At 40.5% G+C, this 27,610-nt stretch overlaps 1 protein-coding gene across 1 annotated transcript in view; it reads right to left on the bottom strand.

Annotated features, from left to right (window-relative positions):
• The window catches only part of Limch1 (LIM and calponin homology domains 1), a 305,943-nt gene that overhangs the window by 245,604 nt on the left and 32,729 nt on the right, over positions 1 to 27,610 (bottom strand). The gene's annotated exons all lie outside the window — the stretch shown is intronic.

Below are 27,610 nucleotides of genomic sequence, written 5' to 3'. Positions count from 1 at the left end.
GCTACAGCACCACTTCTGGTTTTCTGGTGGTTTATTGGATATAAGAATCTCACAGACTTTCCTGCCTGGGCTGGCTTTGAACTACCATCCTCAGATCTCAGCCTCCTGAGTAGCTAGGATTACAGGCACCCAGCAAAACCTCTGGATTTAAAATTCCCCTTTGCCTACCCAGTTGAGCCTAGTAAGGGGGAAGAAATCAAACTATTGTGAAATAAAAGTGTCCTGGATTCCAATTTTGAAATGAGCCCTTCCTAAGTATGTTGTCTTGGGTGTAACACTTAACTTGCTAGCCTAAGTTGCTGCATCTTGAATACACAAATAATAATTGTAGCTAATAAAAATATAAAGTAAAAAATACTAATTGTAGTTACCATATAGGGTTGAAGGAAGGTGAACCGATTTCATATGAAAAGTAAGAACTTCAGTTAGGAACTAGGCACACATTAGTTGCTTTGATTTGGATCTTAAATGTCTCCCTTCAGGTTTCATCCCCAAAGCACTTTTTGGAGGTGGTGGAACTTTTTGAGAGGTGAAACCTTAGGGAAGTCATTAAGACTATGTCCCTGGAGATGGGGGTGGGGACGGGCAGGGAGCATTTCTTTCTCTTTTTCTCCCTGGTTGGTGATGTAAATGAGTTCTCTCTGCTACCCAAGCCCGTCATGGTGTACCCTTCACTCCACACCCAGAGCAGCATGGCCAGTTGATCACATACTGGACTCTCCAACACTGTGAGCCAAACTCAATCCTTTCGCTCCAATATGTTCATTATCTTGGGTCGTTTTTATAGCAGTGAGAAGTTTACTAACATAGTTATTCAATTAGTGTTAGTTGTTATTATTAGAATTACTAAGAGGGATTTTTTGGTGGTTGCTTTTTGGTAGAATTGACATCAATTTCCTTGCTCTTCACTACTCTGAAGGTGACCATTTAAATCTCTTAAGAATGTGGGGAAAGGTTTATGACTCATTCTTGACAGATGACAGCATATAAGGAATCAATAAAATGGTACATGAAAAGAAACATAACTACAGGAGAAAACATACACAGGGCATAATTCAATAGGATATCTGCTAAGTCATCTGTGATTGTGGCTCCAAGAGAATTTACAATGACTTCTTGAGTGTTGGCAAGTGACTGTAAAAACCAATGCCTTTCCCCTCCTTGACTCATTCCCTTGGGACAAAATGTGACGAAGTCTTCTAAAAACCAGTAAGCACTATGCCAACAGGGACTATGATTGGATCCTTATTGCACAACAGACACAGTGGCATTTAATATACGTCATATGCTTAACTTTCACAACAAGCTTTTGACATAGTTCTTACATTCTTCATTTGACTGAGAACGAGAGTGAGAGACTTAAAGAGATGGAGCAACCTGTCCCAGGTCCTACAGGTAATAAGGCTAGCTAACATTCTAACACATGGATAGACCCTGAATGTCTTCCCACTGAGCAGAGAAAGATGATACGTTACAAAGCTTTCGCCTGAATTTTGAAAGGAAGAACAGGAAATGGATTACATAATCATTTTTCATTCCACGTCTAGACTCTAGGAAACAACCCATAACCTACCAGGAAACAAACAAGGAACATGGGGCATGAATCCTGCACAGAAACTGCTTTAGGAGAGAGTATAGAAATAATCTGAGCAGCTGTGTTCTAGAAAATCAGCCCTAACCTCACACAGATGTCTGATATTTAAATGACAAACTCACATGGGTGTTGGGTAGAATTGCTGCACTTTTCATTATGAAGCCATAATGCTGATTTCATTCCAATTTCAGCACGGAAAGAAAGGGGTAAAAAAGAAAAAGGGGAAAAAAACAAACTGACTTTCAATGGAATTCTAAGTTTTAAGCCAGCGTATAATAAAGAAGTTTTTCTCTTCAGGCACATTCAATTTTGAGACATCTAACACATGGCAAAAACATGAAAATGCTGTGTTTCACATATAAGGAAAACTATTTTAAGATTATTTAAAAGTTATTCATAACTCTTGAGAACTAATTTTTAAAAATGAGAAAGTAGGATGATATTGGAGACAGCCTCATCCTTTTAAAATATAGAGATGGGTTTTGTTTTTATTTTGTATTTTGAGCAATAGGTTTTGAACTCAGAGCCTACTTGCCAGGCAGAAACTTTACCATTTGAGCCATGCTCCTAGTTCTTTTGTTTTATTTTGTTTTATTTTTCAGCTAGGGTCTTCTGCTTTTGCCAAATGAGCCTTAGACTGTGATCCTCCCGTTTATGCTTCCCCAGTAGCTAAGGTGACAGGCAAATGTCACCAGACTGAGCTTTTTGTTGGCTGAGATGAGGGTCCTGTGAATTCTTTTACTTGGCTGGTTCAATCTATGATCCTCTGGCTCTCTCACCCTCCTCATTAGCTGGGATCATAGGCCTGAGCAACCGTGCCCAGGTAGCGGCGGATATTAAGCCAGTTTAGCTTCTTCAGCACTACATTTCTGCAATTCCTAAAGCTATTTCCAAAGACTTAATTCTATAGGACTAGAATATATTCTATTCTAGTGTCCACAGACGTCTAGAGTAGACATTTATTTCTGTTCATCAAATACTTGCAATTTTCCTCCTTCCACGAACATGATGTAGTTGTGGTTCCAGGCCCACTGAAAGTCAGACATGACCCTCTGAATGCCCTGATGTGTCCTTCATTGACTAACGAGTGAATGCGAGCGGCAGTGATGTTTCTTCTAGGTCAAACCCCACAAGATGTGGCCTCTCCTTCATTTCACCATGGTAACTGGAAAAATCCCAGATAGGGAAGATGTGTCAACCAGAATCGATGAATGAGGTCTAAGGGGACACCAACATTCAATAGATAAGGAGTAGAGACAATTTTAAAAATCTTTTTTTGTTTTAAACAGCTAAGAATTGAATAGTTCATCATTGTACAACCTAGTCCATATTGACTGATTTAGAAACACTAACTAAAATCTTAAAATCAAGAGGGACTGAGTGCAGTAGCACATACCTGTACTCAGGACACAGACATTAGAAGAATCATGCTTCAAGGCCAATCCAGGCAAAAAAGTTAATAAAAACGCCGATAAATAAGGTATGGTGACGTATACCTGTAATCCTAGTAAGACAGGAGGTACAGGTAGGAGGATTGCAGTCATAGGCCAGTCCCAGGCAAAAACTCAAGAACCTATTCAAGGGCTACAAATGTGACTTAGTGGTAGTGCATGCCTAGTATGCATGAAGCCCTGGGTTCCATTCCTAAGTACCACATAAGCAGACAAAGCTGGAAGTGATGCTGTGGCTCAAGTGGTAGAGTGCTAGCCTTGAGCAAAAGAAGTTCAGGGACAGTGCCCAGGCTGTGAGTTCAAGCCCCAGGACTGGCAAAAAAAAAAGAACCTATTCAAAAATACATATATCAAGCAAAAAGAGCTCGAGTGTTAGAGTGCCTGCCTAGTAAACACAAATCCCTAAGTTCAAACAAAGAAGGGAGGAAGGGAGGGAGGAAAAGAGGGAGGAAGAGAGGGAGGGAAGGAGGGAGGGAGAAAGGAAGGAAGGAAGGAAGGAAGGAAGGAAGGAAGGAAGGAAGGAAGGAAGGAAGGAAGGAAGGAAGGAAGGAAGGAAAGAAGGGAGGGAGGGGGAGGGAGGGGGATAGGGATAGAGGAAGAAAGAAAAAAAAAAAGAAGGAAAAAACCTTGAAAATTATAGCTGCAATGACCACTTTCTCCATCATAACACTTTAGGGGCTAAACCCAAGAATACCATGCTTACCAAAGCCAGACACAAATACTAACGCAACCAAGCAGAATGTTTGTTTGAATAGCACCATGCTGCCAGACACCACTGGTGTCAGCATCACCTCTCAAAGACGTAAAATCTGCAGAGAACAGTCTGTTCACATACCCTATGCCAGAATAATAAGTATCTCCTTAGAAATGAGGGCTCTTGACTCAATGGCTCAACACAGGCAAATATATTCTCAAGTAAACCATGGGTCAGAGCACTAGAAACATCCTCAAAAACAAAACAAGGGGCTAGGAAGGTGGCTCACTGGTAGAATGCTTGCCCTGCATGCATGAGGACCTGGGTTCGATTCCTCAGCACCACATAAGCAGAAAAAGCTAGAAGTGGTGCTGTGGCTCAAGTGGTAAGCGCTTGCCTTGAGCTGAAGAGCTGAGGGACAGCGCCCAGGACAGAGATCAGGCCCCACGACCAGACAAAAAAAAAAAAAAAAGACAAAAAAAAGAGAATGCTACCTCTGGGATAAGGATAGTTAAAAGAGCCCAAAGGGAAAATAAGAACAGTAGAGCAAACCAAAACATAAACACATACACTCAAGAACTAGTGCACAGATGGCCTACAATACTCCAACTATGCTACCAAGCGGGGCAGGAAGAGCCAACAGCCATTTCCGCACTCTCCCTCCACTGGTGTTCATCTAATAGAGGATCTGCACCTGCAATGGATGTGGCTGCATCCCACATCCTCCCTTCCCAAACAGAATCACTGCCAACAGTGAAGCCCTCTGACATGCAACTTCAAGTGGAACCAAATGCGTGAGCAAGAAAAGGAAGACAAATGAGAGAACCTTCTCAGGAAGCCATGAGCAACTGCCTCATTGCTCACTCTTGCTCAGGAAATGACCTAGATAGGGTGTGAATTCTACCATTGATCCTCAGTCCTATCTGAACTACAGTGTGACTTCTGCTCCAACATTCCATGGCTTTTTGGAGCTGGAACTCACCTCCAAGAATACTGAGCCAACCAGCTGTCACTTTTCACTACTGGGAGGTTAAATGGCTGGCCTAAAGTCACATATCTGAATAGTTACAGGGCACCTAAAACCTCAAGTGGGCAAATTCACCTTCTCTCTTCTGATCGCCAACCTGCTTCCTTTTCTCTGCCTCTTCCCTTCTCTGTTTCCTTTCACTATCACCACTGATTACTTCTGCTCACTTGGAATCAGCCCCCTCGCAAGGACTTCTTGGCCTTAACCTCTTGTTTCTTTCTCATTTATTTAACAGTTTCTAGGTGCTTTAGAAATCTGAACTTGTTTGACCACAGTAATAAGAGGTGTTTATTATTATTCTGCTTTACAGATGGGGCTCAGTGACTTGCCCCCATGCCCACATCTAGGAAAAAGCAGAAGATTCAAAAGGCAGCCAACTGGCAGAGCTGGCATTCATTCTTGCTATGACCATACTGTATCTCTACAAGGCTGCCTACCCCTTTTATCCCTAGAATTTAGAAAGCTCGCATGTCTCTTCCTTCTTTTTATTCTTCCTCTTTTTTTAACAGAGTAAGTTCACATGAAAATGAGAAGAAAGCCACGAAATAAAGTAGTGAGACCCTCCATCTAAAGAGGAATCGAATGGAGTCCTCTTAGGATGGTTACTATAGTGCAAGGCTCCTTCTATCTCTCCTCCCCTGGGCCTTGTGCTGAATGCTTGATGGAAAATGTATGACCTACTGTGGTTCTTTTCATTGGTTGGGTGGGCACTCACAGCATTGTGGGGAAAAGAAGCATTTGAGCAGGAGCCCAAGGCACTATGGTAACAAGAAGCACCACAATGGGGCACATGTTGTCTGCCATATTATTATATCTGACACTTATATCACTATCTACCTAACAGTTCCTCTTTCCTTTGCTCATTCCCACTTCTCAGATAGAAACCCTAACTGCTGTTCTCCCTCCCTTTTGAAGAACACCCCCATTTTGGGTGCTGGTCCTGAAGCTTAAACTCAGGACCTGGGTGCTGTTCCTGAGCTTTTTTGCTCTATCACTTGAGCCATGGCTCCATTTCCAGCTTTTTGCTGGTTAATTGGAGATAAGAGTCTCATGAACTTTCTCTCTTGGGCTGGCTTCCAACTACAATCTTCAGATCTCAGCCTCCTAAAGTAGCTAGGATTACAGGAATGAGCCACTGGTGCCCAGCCTAAGAGCTCATTTTCAAGGACCTCAAGTTCAGAACAATCTACTGAGCTGTTCAGACCACCCAAGGAAACCATTTATTATTCTCCAGCAAACATTCTACATTCTCTCTTTCCTAATTACTGAATACAGGGAAGGAAAAATAAAACAGTTAACTATTCTTTTTTTCCCCCTCTCAGTGGACTTAACATTGGAGGAGAAACAAGATAAGGAGGCAGCAATAAGCCCCAAGGACCAGACAATATGGTCTGAGTTAAAGATAAAGCAAAACTGGGGGCCATATTCACCAGGGATGATTGATTGAAACTTAACTAGAGACCTCACTTGTTTGTACAGTCTAAAGAAGGAAGGAGACCTGTTTTGGTAAGATAACCTTGAGCCCAGCTTCTGTTTTATTTTTGTTATGTATTTTTGTAATTGGGGTTTTGCATGAGCAGGAATGCAAAGCTCTCCTGGCAAAAGCTCCTTTGTTAAAAAAAAATCCAGAAAAAACAAATAAGCAGCACAGATGCTTTGGAACAGGCCACAGCTGCCCTGCTTTCAAACATGTTACCTTCCACTTCTTTAAGGAAATGAGCACACAAAGGCTTCCAGAACTGTCTGGTCTGGGGAAGGTCACTTCACAGGACCAACTGGTTTCTTGCCTAGGACAGGGAGAGGGCAGGCAGTAGGGGAGGAGACAGGAAATGGCCATGCAGGCTGATACATAAAAAGCTGCCCATTCCCTTGACCCCAGAGCAGGAGGAAAACAAACTCCATCGTGTGTGAGCTTACAGGCAAACGTTATGGGTATTTACATTATACACCATACATCCTCCCTTTGAGTCACAACAAGTAAATTGTTCACACAGGCAGACAGAGTCATAGAAAGAAAGAGGGGGTGGGGCAGAAGAGCAACAAAAAGTAAAATTATCCCTTTTCAGATGTCTTGAGAAATAGTCAGATGTAAAAGAACTGAAGTCTGCCACTTTCTCTGAGCGCCCAGATTGTCATTTATTCATTGATCCAGCCTGCATTACTTCTCAGGCCCTTTCTGTGCTCAGGAATCATGGCAGTCACAGAGCATAAGACTAAAACAGGTGGAGTACCCCTCAGCCACACATCAGAAATTTTCTCGTCTGAGACATGTTACACATCTCCATGACCCAAGGGCAAAATCCACACCTGATCTCATGTGACAGGTCACAGCTGAAGGCACGAGAGTAACACAGTGTCTTCATCTGTACAACCTTTGGTCCATACACAAAACGATTTAAAATATTGTATAATAGTATGTATGGGGTAGCTACTAAACACAATGAGTTCTGTCTTCAGATCTGGGGTATATCCTAAAGATGTGCCATATGTGTATCCAAACATAGCAAAATCTGAACAAAATCTGAAACACTTCCAGCTTCATTATTTCATATAAAAGATGCTCAAACTGTAACACCATATCCCCATCCAGGGCACAGAGTTAAAAGGGACCTGGAATCTCACAAGGACTGCAACATGTAAGGTGGTATTTTACGTGCCAAGAATATAAATATGTATATTTCTTACTGTCTTACTTATAATGAATATTTTATATGAAAGAAAACCAAGTCCTCCTAGCTATGAATCATAAACACAACATCCAGAGAAGTTGCTTTACAAAGACTACACTCAGGAATTGGGGTGGCTCTTTTTGAGCAATAACGAATATTTTCCTGCCAACCCAGTCTGGAAGGGACAATTATGACAATGGTGAGTGAGAAAAAAAACTGTACTACACATTGGATTGTTTAGCTATAGTCAAGAAACAACCCTTTCCAAATCTTTCCCCATAAATGATATTCAGTAACATAAAACCTTCAAAAGATGAAGTCACTTGATTTACTCCACATGTGTAATATTCTTAATTTGAAATTGCTAGGCTCTATGACAACTGATAAAGTTAATGGAGGACTCCTATGAAACATCTATACCACTATAAACATTTGTCACTATTGTAAAGAAAAATGTAGACAAACACTTCTTACCCATGCTGTGAAAAGAACTAAGAACCACGTGGAGTCATAAAGAAATCTTAGCGCTCTCTTTGCTAATATTTGTGAAGGTTTCATAGTTAGCAGCCTTTTAGATCAAAACCACTTGCATGCATATAAATGTGTGTGTGCACGTGTTTAGTTTTTTTGGTTGCTGTTGTTTTGTGTGGTGCAGATGGTGGTATTCAGATCTAAACTCAAGGCCTCTTGCACTTGTGTGTCTGTGCATGTGTGTGTGTCTATGTGTTTAGTTTTATGGTTGTTTTGTGTGGTGGAGGTGTTGGTATTCAGATCTGAACTAAAGGCCTCTTACACTTGTGTCTGGGCATGTGTGTGTGTGTGTGTGTGTGTGTGTGTGTGTGTGTGTGTGTGTGTTTAGTTTTTTGGTGGTTGTTTTGTGTGGTGGAGGAGGTGGTATTCAGATCTGAACTGAAGGCCTCTTGCACTTGTGTGTGTGTGTGTGTGTGTGTGTGTGCGCTTAGTTTTTTGGTGGTTGTTTTGTGTGGTGGAGGAGGTGGTATTCAGATCTGAACTGAAGGCTTCTTGCATTTGCTAGGTAGGCACTCTCCCCCTGAGCCATGCATCTTGTCATACTTTTTTTTGCATTGATTATTTTTCAGGTAGGGCTTTGCATTTTTGCCCAGCACCAGCTTTTGAAAACAATTCTCCTCTTTATATCCCTTGTGTAGGTAGGATTACTCAGTTTGTTCACTGACATGAAACCTCACTAACTTTTTTTACCTGGGGTAGCCTCAAATTACAATTCTCTCTCAATCTCCACCTCTATAGGAGTTAGGATTACAAGTGTGCACCATCATGCCCAGCCCAAATGTTCTTTAAGACAGCAAAGCCTCTGGGCACCCATGGCCCATTCCTGTAATCCTAGCTACTTAGGAGGCTAAGATATAAGGATTGTGGTTCAAAGCCAGCCTAGGCTGGCTTTGTGAAAATTCATGAGACTTTTATCTCCAATTAACCATCAAAAAGCCAGAAGTGGAGCTCTGGCTCCAGTGGTAGAGCACTAGCCTTCACAAAAAAAAAGATCAGGAACTATGCGCAGACCCTGAGTTCAAGCCCCAGACTGGCATACGTGCACACATGCACATACACACACACACACACACACACAATCAACAGCACCTCAAACATCCAGCGCTCAGTTGTCCAGCAACTAAGTTCTCTAAAACTGTGTGAAATTAGAAATTGAAGTGTCCACATGTATGAGCAGAGCCCCAAATAGAAAAGTCTGGGAACGTGAGAGTGAGGAAGAGTCACAGTGACATGTTTGTTAAACAACTGTTTCCAGAGATTAGAAATGGATTGTCCACGCCAACACCCACAGACACCTAATCTGTAAGAAAAAATAATAGTGAATACCACTGGCTACAAGGTAGCAGACAGCAAAGATATCAGGCAACAGAAATAGAAGCGGGTGGAGAGAGGCTTCTAGAGGGTATGGAAATACAAACCAGGGTGGAAACTCCAACCAAGAGAAGGGAAAGAAAAAGGAAAAAAAGCCAAACCAGAACAGTGCCTGCAACTAAGACTCATCACAGGCATGAAGCCATTAGCAGTCATTATCTCTATTAAAACAAGCAGATGACTCTTAACTCTATGTTCTGAGGTTAAAATCTCTTTAAACGTTCAGAAGAAAAACAGATAGGCTCTTTTAAGTTTAAGAATCTATTTGTACCCAGCAATAGGCAATGTCATATTCTTTGAACAGGGTTAAAAGAAGAGGAACCAGCAAAATGACTAAAAAAATCTAGGATCCCTGAGGAATATGTGTACAACTGAGAGACAGAGCTAATCAGGATCTAACACAGACACCCAAAAGGAAGAGCTGTGATAAATTGTCCTCCGCTTTCCTCTTTGACGGTGACACACACAAGAAGCCCAGATTTCCTGCAGGAAACAGAAGATGGATGGTACCAATAGGTACTGCCTCTGGCCCGGAGAAGTCCCATTTTTAAGGGTGGCCTGGGAAACAAGCTAACAGCAGCATCAGCTGTAAAGACCTAGCATGGTCCATGATCCATTACCCACCATGCAAAATTCCAAACGCTCTGAAAACCCAAATTGTGTTAAGTTTGATGAAAGCTCAATTAGCAACAACCTGGGCCTAATAAGTAGTAGTCTTCATTTATTCAATCCAATATTAGAAATAGGGTGCTTCATTATCCAAAATATCAATAATAGAGTAGAGCTTAAGTGGTAGAGAACCTGACTAGCAGGCACAAGGTCCCAAGTTCAAACCCCAGTGTCACTACAAAAGAAAAAGAAAAACAATCACTGGAACTATTTACCTCATTAACAGACTTTCTTGTTTACAGAAAGAGAAAAGAATGAAGGCAAAAATCCAACTATATCCTATAAAATTAAGAGTGAGGGAAGAGGTGGGTAGAGGAGACATGAGTGATAATGTTGAAAGGCGTAACACTAACCAATGTATATTGTATTTATAAACTGCTTTGTTAAACTCCTTTGTACAACTAAAGATAATAAAAAAATTAAGTTGAAAACTGATATATACATGTGGGGTAAAATGATGCTATGATTTATTAATATAATATAGAATAACTAAAGGAAAAGAAAGGAAAGGAACTTCTATGTCAGCTGTATAGATCTAATTAGTGCGAGAGGTTCAAAGAAGTTCATAAAGTTATCTGAGTTTCTCACATTAAAATGAGAACACAAGGGGGGAAGCCTATTGATCGAGCCACACTTCCAGCTCTGCTTTTTGTTGGCTTTTTTGGAGATGGGAGTCTCATGAACTTTTCTGCCCGGTTGGCTTCAAACTGATTTTCCAGATCTCAGCCTCCTGAATAGCTAGGATTACAGGCAGGAGCCTGTAAATTTCAGTTTGAAATGAAGTCTACAATAACTACCAATCAGAATAAATTCCTGGCCATGCACAGGAATACATGTTTTCTCCAGCACTCTTGCAATGTGGAATCTTTCTCCTCTAGCACTAGGCAGCCATAAGCAAACACCTGCTGCCAAATCTTCCCAGGCCAGCACCACATCTTCCACAAGTGCAGAACTTGGGAGTTTCAGCAAAGGATCTCCAGGCTCACAAGTTGGCCTCCAAGTTTCCTGCTTTGCACTTCCTTGGGGGAGGAGGAATCAGGATGAGTAAACCAGAGGTGTGGTCCATCCAGAAAAGTGCTATGTCCAACATAGCCATCACACACCAAATTCCAGCCAACTTCTGAAATGAAGTTGGCAAACAGTAGAACATAATTAACCCCATTGGTCATCTCCAGGCAGGGCTACATTCTGTCCTCATCTTGTTGGCCCAACTCCCTAAATCAAAAGGCTGGCCCCAATAGACCTTTTATTCCGGCCTCCAGAATCAGTAGGTTTGCACAGTTTAGAAAAAATGAATGTGAGGAGTAAATTTTCAATGCTCTACTGTCATAATAGAAGGCTTCTATGCACAAAGCTTTTTTGACCATTGGGACACGCCTGCATGTGGACTTCATTGATGCCAGCTAACCTGTGAGGGAGGAGTTATCAGTGCTCCCCTCCTCCACCCCCTGTCGGATGCTATTTCCATGTGGGAAAGCAGAAGCTCCCTGGCCTGGCTGCCAGGATCTTCCACATTTTTCATCATTCAGGTCACAGCCAACACATCAGTTTCCCAGACACAGTGCCCAGATTATCAACTAAAAAGCAAAAGGCCCCATCTGCATCTCTCAGCTTCTCCCTCTCGCTGGCTTGCTCACTAGCTCTCTCCTGCTCTTGCACTCTCTTTCTCTTCGTCCCTCCCCCTTAACTTACTTTTATTCACAGAATTTAATATTATCTGAAATTCTTCTTAAGTATACTTGTTATCTGAATTGCCCTGCTGGGAGATCAGGTTCTTGAAAGTAAGGGAACTAGTCTGTCTAGTCCACAGTTGTACCTTCAATGCTAACAAGAACACTGCCAAAGAATAGCATTTAACTGTGCAGGGAGAGAGAGAAGAGGGAGTTGAGGGAGAGGGAGAACAGGGACAGGGGAGGAGGAGAGAGGAAGGGACGGGGGGAGGGGAGAACAGGGAGAGGAAGAGGAGAGAGATGATGGGAGGGAGTAAAAGAAAAGGGGAGGAAGGGTGGAAGAGAGGGAGGAAGGGAGGGACTACAAATTCTACTTGAAGCTTCAAGGGAGAAAAGCTTTAAGATCTTAGAAAAAGATTATCTTTAAGCCAGGTGCCAGTAGCTTACACCTGTTATCCCAGCTACTCAGGAGGTTGAGATCTGAGAATTGCAGTTCAAAGCCAGAACAGACAGGAAAGTCCATGAGACTCTTTTCTCCAATTAAGCACCAAAAAACAACAACAAAAGTGGAGTTCTAGTGGTGCAGTGCTGGCCTTGAGCAAAAAAGCCCAGGAATAATGCCAAGACCCTGAGTCTAAGCCTCAGGACTGGCACAATAAAGAGGAAAGAAAGAATGAAAGAAGAAGAAAGAAAGAAAGAAAGAAAGAAAGAAAGAAAGAAAGAAAGAAAGAAAGAAAGAAAGAAAGAAAGAAAGAAAGAAAGAAAGAAAGAAAGAAAGAAGGAAGGAAGGAAGGAAGGAAGGAAGGAAAGAAAGAAGGGAGGGAGGGAGGGAGGGAGGGAGGGAGGGAGGGAGGGAGGGAAGGAAGGAAGGAAGGAAGGAAGGAAGGAAGGAAGGAAGGAAGGAAGGAAGGAAGGAAGGAAGGAAGGAAAGAAAAAGATCTTTTAGTTGTACAAAGGAGTTGTTATTAAACAAAGCAGTTTATAAATACAGTGCATCTTGACTTGCATCAAATTCTGAGACATTTTACTAGGGAAGGTTGTAAAGTAACTAGAAATTCAGTGATAAAATAAGCTCCAGATATTTCTAAAAGAATTTTAGGGCCATCCTTTATGAAACACGAATGACTTTAAACTCCAGGAACATCCACCTTTTAGACACATTGTTGACATTGTTTGATTGCTGCTAATGCTCAAAATCCTTGAAAATCAAAACTCAATTTGTTCCCTGGTTGGAAATTGCTTGTTTATCATCTTCATACTGACTCCTCCCAAACATGTCCTCTCATTCTCTCATATTCTCTCTCTCTCTCTCTCTCTCTCTCTCTCTCTCCCTCCTTCCCTCCCTCCCCACCCATCCCTCCCTCCCTCCCTCCCTCCCTCCCTCCCACCATCCCTCCCTCCCTCCCCATTTTAAAGGGCCCCATTGGCCCTTTAAAATCCTGAGTTGACAGAGTTTCATGGTCACAAGCAGCATTTGAAAAATTGGAATTTGGCTGGCTGACTACACTAGCCCTGGAATTCAGCAAACATCTGGGCCAGTGAGTGTGAGAACTTTCTCTGGCAACAAATGTTTCCGAGGCAACAATGAGAATTGGAATTCCATTGCAGCAAGGTGCAGAGCTGGTCTGGTGGAGGCTGGTAGACCAGATGGCTGGCAGAAATCATGTTGCCTGAGCAGAATGTTTGGCTGTGTTGAGAACTGATGCCTTCAATAGTCTGTCAATGCTTAGTGAAAGACTCCTAATGAAAACCTAGATATCATAACAGTGCTGCACAAAATCATGTGTATCACAATTGGTGCCTACCCAACTGGCTACTCCACAGGTTGAGCTGCTTCTCATACCAGATGAAAGGAGGTGACAGATTTCATTAAGTTTGAAATTTTCCATATGATCTAGAACACAGTAATTTGGTATATTGAGTTAAAGAACTACTTCTCCCATTTGCAGCCTAGAAAACTGTAGTCTTCTTTGTACAGTGACTGAGTTCAGATGCTACAACTGCCTTCCCAAGTATGAACAACCTAAGAGAATTACTGAGTCCCAAGAAATAACTGGTGAGGAGTATAGAGGATTAAAAAAAAAGAATACTAAAAAACTTGGTTTCAAATGGCCCTTTAATCTAGTGGTGCTGTGGTTCAAGCGCTAGAGCACTAGCCTTGAGCTGAATTGCTGAGAGACAGTGCCCAGACCCAGAGTTCAAGCCCCAAGACCAACAACAACCAGAAAAAAACTCTCCTGGACTTACTCAAATGGTCCTTTAATCTGTAGTTGAGCAACTTTTGCTATCCCAAAAGGGAAATTAATGGTCCAGTTAGCAGACATTCAGTTTCCCAGTTACTTTTTTTAGGAAGCAGATAATTCTAAAATGAAATTATCATTTACTGCTTTGTTTTGATAATTATAAAATAATACCTGCTCATCCTAAGCAGAAGAAAGAGAAGGAGGAAGAGGAAAAGCAGGAGGGGGGAAGGAGGAAGCAAAAGCAGCAGCAGCAATTTTAGAAACAGCACAATCCCAGGCCTCAAACTTGACCGCAGAGCCATAATAATAATAATTTTTTAAAAAACAGTTTGGTACTAGCACAAAAGCAGACCTGAAGACCAATGGAATACACTAGAAGATGCAGAAATAAACCCATATACATAGTCATCTGATATTTGACAAGAGAGCCAAAAATATGTGTTGGACAAGTCACATCCTCCTTGACAGATGGACATCCATATGGAGAAGAGTGAAATTAGAACCCTATCTCTCACCTTACACTAATATCAACTCAAAATAGATCAAAGACTTCAGTGCAAGACTTGAAACTATTACAGGAATGAGTAAGAGAAACATTACAACTTATTGGTTTAGGCAGGAACTTCCTGAATAGAATTCCAGGGAGCTCAGCAATAAGAGAGAAAATTGACAAATGGTGCTGCATCAAGCCAAAAAGTTTCTGCACAGTGAAAGAAATAATCAACTAAGTTAAAAAGGCAGCCTACAGAACAGGAGATCTTTGTCTTCTGACAGAGGCCTAATAACCAGAATATACAAGGAGCTCAAAATTACCCCCAAAGAAACAACAACCCAATTAATAAATAGACAAATGACTAAATAGATTTTTCAGAAGCAGTAAAAATAATAAACACATGGAAAAATCCTCAACAGCTCTGGCTATAAAGGAAATGCAAGTCAAACCAAAATTGATATTCTATCTCTAGTTAGAATGACCATAGCAAGAATATGAACAACAAGTACTGTTGAGAATGTTGGAAAAAGGAACACTGGTGGGAATAAAGCTAGCATAACAACTAGGGAAGGCAAAAAACTAAACAAATGGGCTGGGAAAGTGGCTCAGTGGTAGAGTGCTTGCCTTGCATGCATGAGGCTTTGGGTTTGCTACCTCAGCACCACATAAGCAGAAAAAATGGGAAATGGCGCTATGGCTCAAGTGGTAGAGTGCTAGCCTTGAGCTGAAGAGCTGAGGGACAGCACCCAGGCCCAGAGTTCAAGCCCCATGATCGACAAAAAAAAAAAAAAAATTACAAGCTAACATACAATAAAGATACTTGTACACTCATGTTCATCGTTGTAATATTCACCATAAGTCAAGTTATAAAAATAGCCTAGATGCCATACAATGGACAAATGGATCAAGAAAATATGAGCTCAATAGACAGACACAGAGATATAGACACAGATAGATTCATAGAGATAGAAATATATTGATACAGAGAGATAGAGATCTCTCTATAGATATCTAGCTAGAGAGATAGAGATCTCTCTATAGATATCTAGCTAGAGAGATACCTAGGTATCTACAGAGATAGATCTCTATAGATGTTTATACATATACATATACATTTATATTCCATTTCCTACATGTGTATATACAATAGAAATTTATTCATCCATCAGGAAAAATAAGTCATTTGCAGGAAAAGGGATGAACCTGGGAAAAATCAGGTTAGATAAGTAAGTTAGGCTTACAGAGATAAAGGGCATGTTTTCTCTCAGATGTGGAAGTTAGATCTAAATAATAAACATATGAAATCATACACAGGACATATATATATATATATATATATATATATATATATATCAACTTACAAATTATGGTATATCTAAGGGAGGATTCCAATCGTGTAACTCCTTTGAAAAATTAACTGACACTTTAACAAAATGAATACCAGGAAGTTGAAATGTGTTTTGTTTAAGGGACAGATATTAAGGAGAGGGGTATTAAGGAGACAGGAAGAATGGGAACATGCAGTCATGATACTCCATATACATATGAAGAAATGGGGCCATGGAACATGAGGGGGATGGGATAGGTTGGGATAGACGAGAAATGATGAGGTGGTGAGACTGATCAAGATGCACCGTACTTATAAATTGATGTTGAATTAAAACCCCTTTGTAGCTGGGCACTGGTGGCGCACGCCTGTAATCCTAGCTACTCAAGAGGCTGAGATCTGAGGATCATGATTCAAAGTCAGCCCAGGCAGGAAAGTCTGTGAGACTCTTCTTTCCTGAAAACTGGAAGTAGAGCTATGACTCAAAGTAGTAGAGTGGTAGCCTTGAGCAAATAAAGCTCAGGAACAGTGCTCAGACCCTGCATTCAAGCCCCACAACAGACAAAACAAAATAAAATAAAAAACCAAACCTTTGTACAACTACTTAAAGATAATTTTTTAAATTTAAGTAATATATCTCTTTATAAAAAAAAACATAATGCTCTTTTCTAGCTCTTTCTCAGCTCTTTCCTTCTCTTCTCTTTCCCAGCTCCCTTCTCTTTCCTAGCTCTCTCTTTCCCACCTTTCCCAGATGCTCTCTTTTCTAGCTCTTTTCTCTCTTTTCTAGCTCTTTTCTCTCTTTCCCAGCTCTCCCAGCTCTCTTTCCCAGGCCTTTCCCCACCGCGTGGAGGACCAACATGGCCTGGTGCCAGCCGGAACCATGAATAAACCTACCCTTTACCTGAAAAAAATAATAAAAAAAAAAAACCATAATGCTCCCCCATAAGCCCAGTCCTCCAAGATAAACTGTTAATTCTTTATGAGTGATTTATTCGGGTAGCTCTTTTAATAAACACAATATTCAACATAGTGCCCTCTAGTTTGCTATTTATCAGTGTCCAAACTGTGTTCTTCTTTCTGACATTTTAAAATTCCATTTGTAAACTATAATTGCATCTAGATTTCATCATTAGAGATTTCTAAGAATAATGAGATATTCCTTAAGTATAGGAATAGGATCTGATATATAATAAAAAATTCAATTTAGATTATCAGCAGCCTACTAATTGAATGTACGTTATATGTATTGATATTTAGCATCAATTATTTAGTACATGTCCTACAGGTGGAAATTGCAATTCTCCATTCTCACAGTAATACCACAGTAAATTTTATAGCTTTGACTCCAATAGTAGTAATAGTAGTAGTAGATTTTTATAATGATCTTGCATTTCTTGGTACATTGATAGTCACAGAAAATACGTGCATTTGCTCAGCTGAGCTTGCACTGATTAATTATAAGAGACCCACACATTTACTTTAGAGACAAGGAAATGGTGGGTTTGAAAAGATGAATCAATTGCCCATGACCACTCAGCAATAAGCCAGAAGTTCATTCTGGTCATACAGTCATCCAACAAAACTTTACTAACTCATTGCCAGGTGAATAGGCATCAAGTCAGCAAACTGGGCACATATATAAAATAAACGAAAAGAAACAAACTGCACAGTCTAGTAGGTGAGTAGCTCCTACTTTTTAAATAACTACACAGTGATGTAAGCATACCAAGGACATGTTTATATACAGCTGGGCCAGTCTAGTAGACAAAGGATCCAACTAAGGCCACAACAGTGTCACAACACCAGTAATATGTACAAGTTCTGTCTCCAAAGCTGAAGACAAATGCGGTCAGGGTGAGGTTTGGACTTCTGCCTCTAGTCCTGCTCTTTTTCTCCTGCAGTATCCTGCTTCAAGGCCTCAAGGAATTTAGATTGTTTTGGACTAGCAAGGAAATCATGTATTCATTATCACCACCAAAGTAATCTTCAAGTAGGGGAGAAAGCAAGCTAAGGAATGGAAGATTAAAGACCATTTCACTTAAACTGGATGTTTAAAAATTTTCATGATCAAGCCAGGTGCTGGTGGCTCACACCGATAATCCTAGCTACTCGGGAAGCTGAGATCTTCGGATCATGGTTCAAAGCCAGCCCAGACAGGAAAGTCTGTGAGACTCTTATCTCCAATAAACTACTCTGAAAAAGCTGGAAATGGAGCTGTGGTTCAAGTGGTAGAATGCTAGCCTTGAGTAAAAGAAGCTCACAGATAGTGCCCAGGCCCTGAGTTTAAGCCCTAGAACCTACACACACACACACAATCATGATCAGATCATCTCCCAATAACACTCCTTCAGGAAACACCATTGGCATTATATACACATATATATACAAATATACATATATATATATAATAAAAATACTATACAGAAGGGTTACAGTTACATGAGTAGGGTAACGACTACATTTCCTATGGAGCATTGTTACTTCCTCCTTTGTTTTTCCCCTACCTCCCTTCCCTTCCTCACCTCCCCAACTCCTCCCTCCTCCCTCAAACCATTGGCATTCTTTACATTGCTTTAAAGGACAAAACCAATATGGTCTAAGATTCTAAGTTTCAACAATAATGACAATGAACTTTAAATCCATGCCTTATAATTCAAGATGTTAATGGAAGTATCTTCATTATTTATTCCTGTGATCATTACTCATTGTAGTTGGTAGCCATTGAACACCAAAATCTTTACATATGGCATCTCAATCATCACTAACATTTATTTTTGTTGCAGCATATGAACAACATTCTTCAAAAGCATTGACTGGGCTGGGAGTGTAGCTCGGTGGTAGAGCATTTGCCTCAAATGCGTGAGACTTTTCCTTCTACCTTCATTACTGCTGAATACAAACAAAAAAGCATTCGGACATTTTGTTCTTTATAAATTGAGGACCACTAGTAATATTAAGGATGCCTTAAAGCACAGATTATAAAAATTAAGTGAAGTAAGCCAGGCCCAAAGAAACCTAAGCTCCTTAATTTCTCCCGTTTGTAATAGTATATATCTAGGACAGTTCTAGCAGAGGATCACAATAGCTCAATATAAAATGATGCTAAGATGATGCTAATTGAAATGAATACATTTGTTTTAGTGTACTGTTTTGCAGTTGTTGTTTTTTCTTTTTTTTTTTTTGGTTTATCCCCCTGTTGTCACTTTTCTATTTGGATGTCCTCTGTACTGTATATAAATTTATCTGATTCAGGGCTGGGAAGGGAAATCACAGAAAGGGTAAAACAAAGGAGGACAAAGGGTGAACCAATGCAACATCAATACTTAGAAGATACTATGTTAACCTTGCTCATGTAATTGTAACCCATCTGTACGGTATTTTCACAGTAAAAAAAAAACTTATTAATTAAAAATAAAGACACTATATTGGAAATGAACTTTACAACTTGGAGAGAGGAAAGGGAAAGTGGGAGAAAACAAAGGAGGGGGTAACAATGTTTGACAAGAATTGTATTCATTTCCTTACTTATTAATCATAACCCCTCTGTACATCACCTTTACAAAAAAAAGAAAACTTCTATCTCTGTGGCTGACATCAGAATTTGAAATTGCACCCTATTTTCTCCTGAAACGAGACCATCAGGATCCTACAGACTATGGTCTACATTGAGTCCAGATCAAAGTACCTTAGCTTAGGGTGTCTAAACATCTGACACTAATCATTATAACTGAAGCTAAAGTCAGAAATGAGGGGCTTATAAGTATATTTCACTAAGTGTGAGAAGTTGAGAGGAAGATAGTTTTATGGGGGAGAGGGGAGAGAATACGTTTTTAACGTAATATCATTAACCCTAAGTAGTATGTATACTGGCTCTGCCCCCCCCTACCCTCACTGGAAGGACTCAGCCATGGCTAGTGTTGCCAAGAAGCTCAGCTAGAAGACAAGAAAGAAGATTCTGTGGGAGTTTGTCAGCTCTCTGTGATGTTCCTATTATTCATTGTCCTGTGTCCTGTGTCCTCTTCCTGCCTCCTCCATCTTGTTAAAATGCACAAGAGAGGATTCTTTCAGTTTATACTCACTCTCAGATATTTGATGGGGATGATGTAGCATAATCTTTTCGTATATAAGTGTAAGGAACTGAAGTTCAAACTAAATATATTACCGTCTAATGATATTTCCCATGCTGCTAGGAATAAGGTAGGCCTGGCCCCATCCCTGTAGGGCTGGCATTAAAACCCTACACCAATGATTCCTGGGCCATTGATTCCAAGTCATCACTCTCCTCCATCAACCACTTCCCATTGGAAAACCATGGGACTGTGCTTTTTTTGTTTGTTTCTTTTTTGTAGTACTAGAGTTTGAACTCGGGCCTTGTGTTTGCAAGGCAGGCACTCTGTCACTTGAGCCACATCTCTAGTCTTTTGCTTTCATTATTTTTCAAATACGATCTTCTGCTTTTGCCAGGGCTAGCCTAGGATCATAATTCTCCTAGCTACATTTTCCCTTGTAGCTGGGATTACTGTGCCCAGCCCTAATTTTCCTTTTAACGTTTTTAATCCAGAATCAACCATCGCCTACCAGGCCACTAGGTAGGCACTTGCTCTTTTAGTATTCCTCCTGGCCCAGTGAATATTTCTTGCTATCAGTTTGACCAGAAAACAAAGGTCAGATATATTTGAATCATAGAAGGATGTGGTTGGATCCCAGCTCTGCTCCCCAGTCCTCCATAGCCCTATGGACAGCTCATTTTAGGCTCATTTCCTGCTCTCTAAAGCATTGTCCTAACACAAGATGCTCAATAAGTCATGAGTAGAATATCAGGCTCAAAACACTCTTCCTTCCTCCAACGCAGGTGACTCAGACCAAACCCTGCACATATAAACTGACCCAATTACCACACTCTCTTTAAATACTGCCCTAAATAGGAATGTTTTAGAGTTTCCCACTTTACTTCTCTTTCTCCCTATCATTATGAACCCCCTTGGCACTTGCTATCCTTAAGTAACCTCTACAATTATTAGGGTTATCATAAAAAACTTCCAACTTGAAAAGGGAAGGAAAAATATGAGCTGAAATATGCAGTTCAGCACCCAGAACTACAGCCAGCAGACATCCTGAGTACATAATTATATTTCATTGTGTGCAACTCTACTTTCCAACTGACTCTTCCTTAGACACACTTCAAAAATATTTGGTTGCATGAAGCATGAGGGAACTCAAGCTCCATATGAAATCTTCAACTCGTACCTAATAAATAGCTGGTTGGCTGCCCCAAGGCCAATATGTAACTGAGGACAAGCGCTGTGAATCATAGCCTTAAACTAGAGGAAAACTTTAGAAAAAGAAAAGAACTTAATCTAGGTTGGCTCTAGCTAATAACATCTGCCTTTGGAGCTTTTTTTTTTTTAAAAAAAAAGCACATTCTAATCTGACACAGTGGCTCATTCCTATAATCTTGTCTACGTGGGGGTCAGAGATCAGAGGAGCGCAGTTGGAAGCCAACTCGAGCATAGTTGGTGAGACTTCATCCATCTTGACCAATGGCTGGTTCAGTGGCACATACTTTTTACCTCTAGCCACAAGGGGAAGCACAAGGAAGATCAAAGTCCAAACCAGCCAAGGCATAAAGTCCTACTCTACTTTGAAAATATCCAATCCAAAGGAAGGTTAGAGGTGTGGCATGCGTAGTAGAGTATCTGCCTTGCAAGCAGAAGCCATGAGTTCAGTCCACAATGATAATAAAATGCACATTCTCTTCCATCTACTTTAAACAAGTTTTCAGTCTAGGTCAGGGCTACTCTGACTTTCTCTCATTGTCAAGCGGTAAATCACAAGAGAGAATGGTGGAACTTCAATCAAGCATGAATAAGAGCCAACCAGGAAAGGACAGTTGAGTCTGAGCCTCTTAAATCTGCAAGAACGCTTACTGATAAGTTACAAAACAGCAACATAGTAATGTTTGCTGATATATTTCAACCATAATTTGGGTCATGTGGCGTTAGAATGCCCACAAGCAAAGGTAGAGATTATATAAAAAGGTTGTCAAGTTCTTGTCTCTCTGTTATCCCAAGCATAAAACTCAGTAATTTATGCATATAGGTTCTGGAGCCAAAATGTTTGGGTTCCAATCCCAGCCCTGACTACATTTGGATATACATGTTAGTTCAAGGAACATTTACTCTATTATCTATCTCTATTTCAAAATGGTTTTGTGAGGATCCATGAATAAATATAAGTAAAATATGAATGTCTGCTATATAGGAAAGATAATAACTTAATAATTATAATTTCATAGCATCATAATTATCTTTATTATATAATTTGATCAATCAAGTTTACAGAATCCATAGGCTGGGAAAGTTGCTCAGTGGTAGAGTGCTTGTCTTGCATGCATGAGGCCCTGGGTTCCATTCCTCAGCACCACATAAGCTGAAAAAGCCAGAAGTGGCGCTGTGGCTCAAGTGGTAGAGCGCTAGCCTTGAGGTGAAAAGCTGAGGGACAGCACCCAGACCCAGAGTTCAGGCCCCACAAATGACAAAAAAGAAAAAGTTTACAGAATCTTAACTTGCACCAGAGTAGGGTTTTAAGTACATATAAAATGTCTTAATGAATCGCCTAATTGAGGAGACAAACAGATACATCACATTAGCTAATTTGGAAGACATTATGAACTGACATAGTCAACAAAAGCAAAACAGAAAAATGGGATAACACCATTTCCAGTTCTGGGGTAGCACAGAATGGAGAATGGACTCCCAGGTTGCTGGTTGTATGGTTTCACAAATCCTCTAACTGTAGAGAATGCTCTCTTTCCTTGCCTGTAGGTAAGTACCCATTATTTGCTCTACCTGAAACATTCTCCCCATTTCCTTACCCAACCTACTTCAACCAGATTTTTCAGGCTTTATGGCCTTCCCTGCTCCCAAAGCAAGACCAGGTCTCCATGCTATACAATCACATAGCATTCCTTCACCCTGTTCCTGTGGCTGACCATGCATGGAGGATGGATGGATGGATGGATGGATGGATGACATAATATCTACCTTCCATCTTAAGATCAAATGAGACATTAAAGGTGAAAATACGCATTATAAAAATGCTTCACAAATATAGGTTACCATTCAAATGCTGAATTTGAGAAGCTTGGGAAAGAAAGAGCCTCATGGTGGTGGAAAATTTCTTGAGCTGAATCACCATTTGCTAATGGAATGGGCAAGACTGCATAATGAGTTTGACTTATCTAACTGAGCTAGAGAATGTGAGCAAAGGAGACAGGAAAGGGCAGGGTCAGGTCAGGGAGAAGCAAGGACCAGTGAAGCAGGAAGGAAAAACAAGGGGTACAGGGTACCAACCAGAAAGAGGCTGTAGTTCCAGGAAGTTGATGGGAGAAAATGGTTGGAGTCTGCAGGTCACATTGATAATGTCCATGAACTTGGAAGGGAAGAAATTATATCTTTCGTTCTAACATTTTCCCCAACTAATAAAACAGTAGTATTAGAAGAATGTGTAATTTTATCACAATAAGCTATTATAAGCATGGTATATATCACAAGCATCTTTTACTATTACCAATATTTTTAAATTAGCTTCTATATCTACCAACCTATCTTGTTACTTAGGTTTTTTTAACAAAAGAAAGCAAATATACTATATCAAAACTTAGCAATATCTCCAGTAATTCATTCCAATGTCATTGGTTTCCTTTGTAACACTGTGTGCCATAAGCATTGCTAACATTCAGACACAGGGCCCGTAGACTTCACCAGACAACCAAAGAGATGCATGGCAGAAAAATAGTGAAAGCTTCCTAACTAAAATAATATTGTCATAGAGCACCAAAAATTGGTGATGGTTAGAAAGAGAAAATGCCGGTGATGCAAGACAAAAAAAATGACAATAATTCTTTGGGGTTTTGCAATAAGTGTGGCAAAAAAAAAAAATCAGAGAATTTTTCTCACTCATCTAGGCATAAGCCGACCAAAGCCAGAAGATGGAGTAATGAGTCCATTCTATAGCAGAAAAAGAAGCATAAAACTTAACCCTTAAGTGTTTAGGACCTAAAATGTCCCACTAGATCACAGGGATAGGAAAGGAGACGCGGTGGCAGTGTGAAGACCAGCTGCTGCTCCACAGCACAAAGAGTTCTATTTTTCCACCCCATGCTATTTAAGTGCAGCCCAGCACTGCTATCACTTCCAGGTCAAGATGTAAAGAGGTTTGAGGGCAGATCCTGCAGAGGAAGGCAAAGAAGGACATTGATAAAAAGCAACAATAGTAGAGACAGTAAGAAATCCCATCAATGACATGGGCCTTAATGGAACTGTAGCGGTAAACCAAGATGAATGCAAATCTTAATGGATCCAAAAACACTATACTGAAGAATGTGAAGAATGAATTCATCAACAGAAAAGACCAGAATCCAATACCGTGTAAGATGCAATCTATAGGTCCCAGAAATCATCCACACAGGCTTTTGGGGAGGTCGGCAGAGATCACCTAGTTGGAGACACTGCCTGCCTTGTTTCTGGAAGGCAATAAAAGAAAAATGTACTAACCCTTAGGCTTACTCCAGGAAAATCATCCCTGGCTTTCTCCCCTGTGTTTTTATTTAGAATCTCATCCCAGTAAGAATGGCAGCTATCAAGAAAAGAAGCAAGAACAAATACTGGCAAGGATGCATGGGGAAAAAGGAGTCCTCATACACTGTTGGTGGAAATGTGAACTAGTGCAACCACTATGGAAATCAGTAAGGAGACTCTTCAAGAAACTAAAAATATATGTACCATATGGCCCTGATATACTTCTCCTGTCCATAGATCCAAAGGAATACAAGTCATCATACAGTAGAGACAAGTGAACACCCATATTAATTGAAGTACTACTCACAACAGCCAAGGATAGAGTCAGACTGGGTGACCATCAACTGATGAATAGATTTTTAAAAATGAGGGATATTCATAGCAGAATATTATTCAGCCTTAAACAAGAATGAAATTCTAGACCTTTTTTTAGAAAAAAAAATGAATGACACAAGTGTAAATTGAAAGAACTATAGGAAGTGGGAACCAGCAGGAAGGAAAAGGCTGAAAGGGGGGAGGGCAAAGGGAAAGCAAGAATACTACTTCATATGCATGTATAAAGACAGAAAAAAAGAAACACATTTTTCTTTTTCTTTTTTGGTCGTGGGGCTTGAACTCTGGGCCTGGGTGCTGACCCTCAGCTCTTCAGCTCAAGGCTAGCACTTGAGCCACAGCACCATTTCTGGTTTTCTAGTGGTTAACTGGAGATAAGAGTCTCTCAGACTTTCTTGCCCAGGCTGGCTTTGAACTGCAATCCTCAAATCTCAGCCTCCAGAGTAGCTAGGATTACAGGTGTGAATCACCAGTGCCCGGCACATTTTAACTTTCTTAAAGGAGTAGATAAGAAAAAGTAGCAGAGGGAATTAATTTGATCAAAGTACATTATATGAATTGTAGAAATGTCACAATTAAATCCCTTTGTACAATTAATATATTGTAGTAAAGGTGAAGAAAAAGCCAGAATCTGGTGGCTCATGCCTGTAATCCTAGTTACTCAGGAGGCTAAGATCCAGAGGATCAAGGCTCAAAGCCAGGAGGAAAAGTTCCCAAGACCCGCCCATCTCCAACTAGCAAAAAATAAAGTTGAAGTGATAGAGAACCATCTGTGAGCAAGCAAGTAACCCCAGGAAACATGATGCCCTGAGTTCAAACTGCACTACCAGCTAGAGAAAAGAAAGAGAAAAAGAGAGTGAGGAAAGAAGGATGGGAGGGGGAGGAAGAGGAGGAAGAGGAGGAAGAAAAACTGATTGCATTAGGAAGAAAAAAATTTAAAAAAAAAACACCAGCAACACAGGAACACATATAGGCACACCAAAAAGAAAAAAAAAACACCGAATGAAACTGGCTCTTACTCAACTAAATCAACTTGTGACCTGAAAATTACTTTTGATTTTTGCCTTTTTGCTTGGAATGAGTAAATAGGGAAATTTTCACATTGTTTCAAATTACACTGTAGCTGTAAAGTCTGACAACATTGTTGGAGTAAAAGAGCCTAGAATGGACTTCTAAAAGATGAATCCAGTGTTAATGTATCATGACTTCATTTATAGGACCCACTTATATGTTCATTTCACAGAAATTCTGCATGAAGACCAACCAGCCTTCAGCTATCAAATTAGTTACAGAAATGATGTCCAGATTTTGAAAAGATTGAGCAAATCAGTCAATATTTACCCAATAATCAAGCTATTGCTGGTTATCACTGGATTGTTTGGCTTTCCTAAATGGTGTATCATTAGAATATGAAATGTCATCATAGAAATAGTCATCTCTACCACTGGCTACCTGAACCTGCTTGGTACCTGGAGCCCAGGGGAGCCCCATGACATGTTTTCTGGATGAGTATTTTCAAAGGAACTGGCCCAAAACTGAAAGCCATGAACTTCAGTTGCTCATGAGTAATAAAGAGACAATCAGGTTGTACACAGTCAAATGCAATTGCTGACTAATGATATTTTTAATGTGGCATGAAAAAATAAGTCCTGGCATAATTTGCTTTTCAAAAAGCATATCACAGGGCCAGGAATATTGTCCCATGACTGTAATCCCAACTCTGAGGGAAGCAGAAGTAGAAGGATCCAAGGCCAGACCACACAGAAGTGTGAAGCTCTTCCTGAAAAGTAAATTAAAGAAAGAGGGTCTTCAAGCTAGGTGCTGGTAGCTCATGCCTGTAATCTTAGCTACTCAAGAGGATGAGTGCTCAAGATCACCATTTGAAGCCAGACCAGGTACACCCATGCTCATCTACAATTAAGCACCCCCCTCAAAAAAATCCAGAGCATTTGAGCTTTGGCTCAGGCACTGAGTTCAAGCCCCAAGACCTGTGCACACACACACACACACACACACACACACACACACACACACACACACACACAAAGTGGGGCATTAGTTTACAGTGCTTTGTAACAAGTGCAAAGCCCTAAATTTAAATTCCAGTCACACACACACACACGCACGCACACACACACACACACACATACCCCAAAAGCAAAATTCCAAGTGCATGGCCACATGTCCCTGACCATTGTCCAGTCTCTGATCTCAGAAGCATAGCAGGTCAGGCCTGGAGAAAATGTGCACAGGAGAGTTTGTGTCTGCCTTCAACCCAGCCAACTCTCTCCAGCTCCAACTGTGGAGCTCAAAATATCATTGAATAAGGCACAAGACATGAGATCAGGTTCCTACCACACACAGAACCAGCTTAGCTAAAGGCAACAGCGCTGCAAATATTTCCTGTCTATTTTGTTTCTAGGAACTTTTTTAAATGACACACACAAAATAAGTGCCTATTTAATATATGCAAATACAATGGTAATTTTTTCCATTAATATCTAAACCTTTGGCTTCCCTACTAAGAGGCAGATCAGTTCATGAGTGCTATCATCCCTGGCTTGGACCATAAGGAGGAGGGAGGTGCCTGTCTAACCGCTACCTTTTCCTCCAGCCATAAACTTGCCTTTCCCATTCACTGTGGAATGTTCTCCCTGGGCTCAGTCAGCCTTCCAAAGGCCCCTGAGGTAAAAGTCAAGCCTCTGATGACGTCACTGCAGATGTTCTAGATCGTTCACCAACAAAAATGAAAGTAATCAACTAAAAAAGCCTCCATAAAATACACCCAATTCTGAAAGTCAACTTTTCAGAACTATAAATCAAGTCATGTTCTTTGCCCTGAGTCAGGCCTATAAAGTAGCTTTTAAAATGTCAGTTAATTATGTTTCTTCAAGGATTTGGTCCCAGAGGAATTTAGTTCAGCACCCTTCTCAAAAGAAGACACTAAAGTTATTAAGGA

The sequence above is a fragment of the Dipodomys spectabilis genome, unplaced genomic scaffold (genome assembly GCF_019054845.1).
Source record: "Dipodomys spectabilis isolate Male_0828 unplaced genomic scaffold, ASM1905484v1 ptg000043l, whole genome shotgun sequence".
In the NCBI taxonomy this organism is placed as follows: domain Eukaryota; kingdom Metazoa; phylum Chordata; class Mammalia; order Rodentia; family Heteromyidae; genus Dipodomys; species Dipodomys spectabilis.
This window is presented reverse-complemented; position numbering and strand designations above follow the sequence as displayed.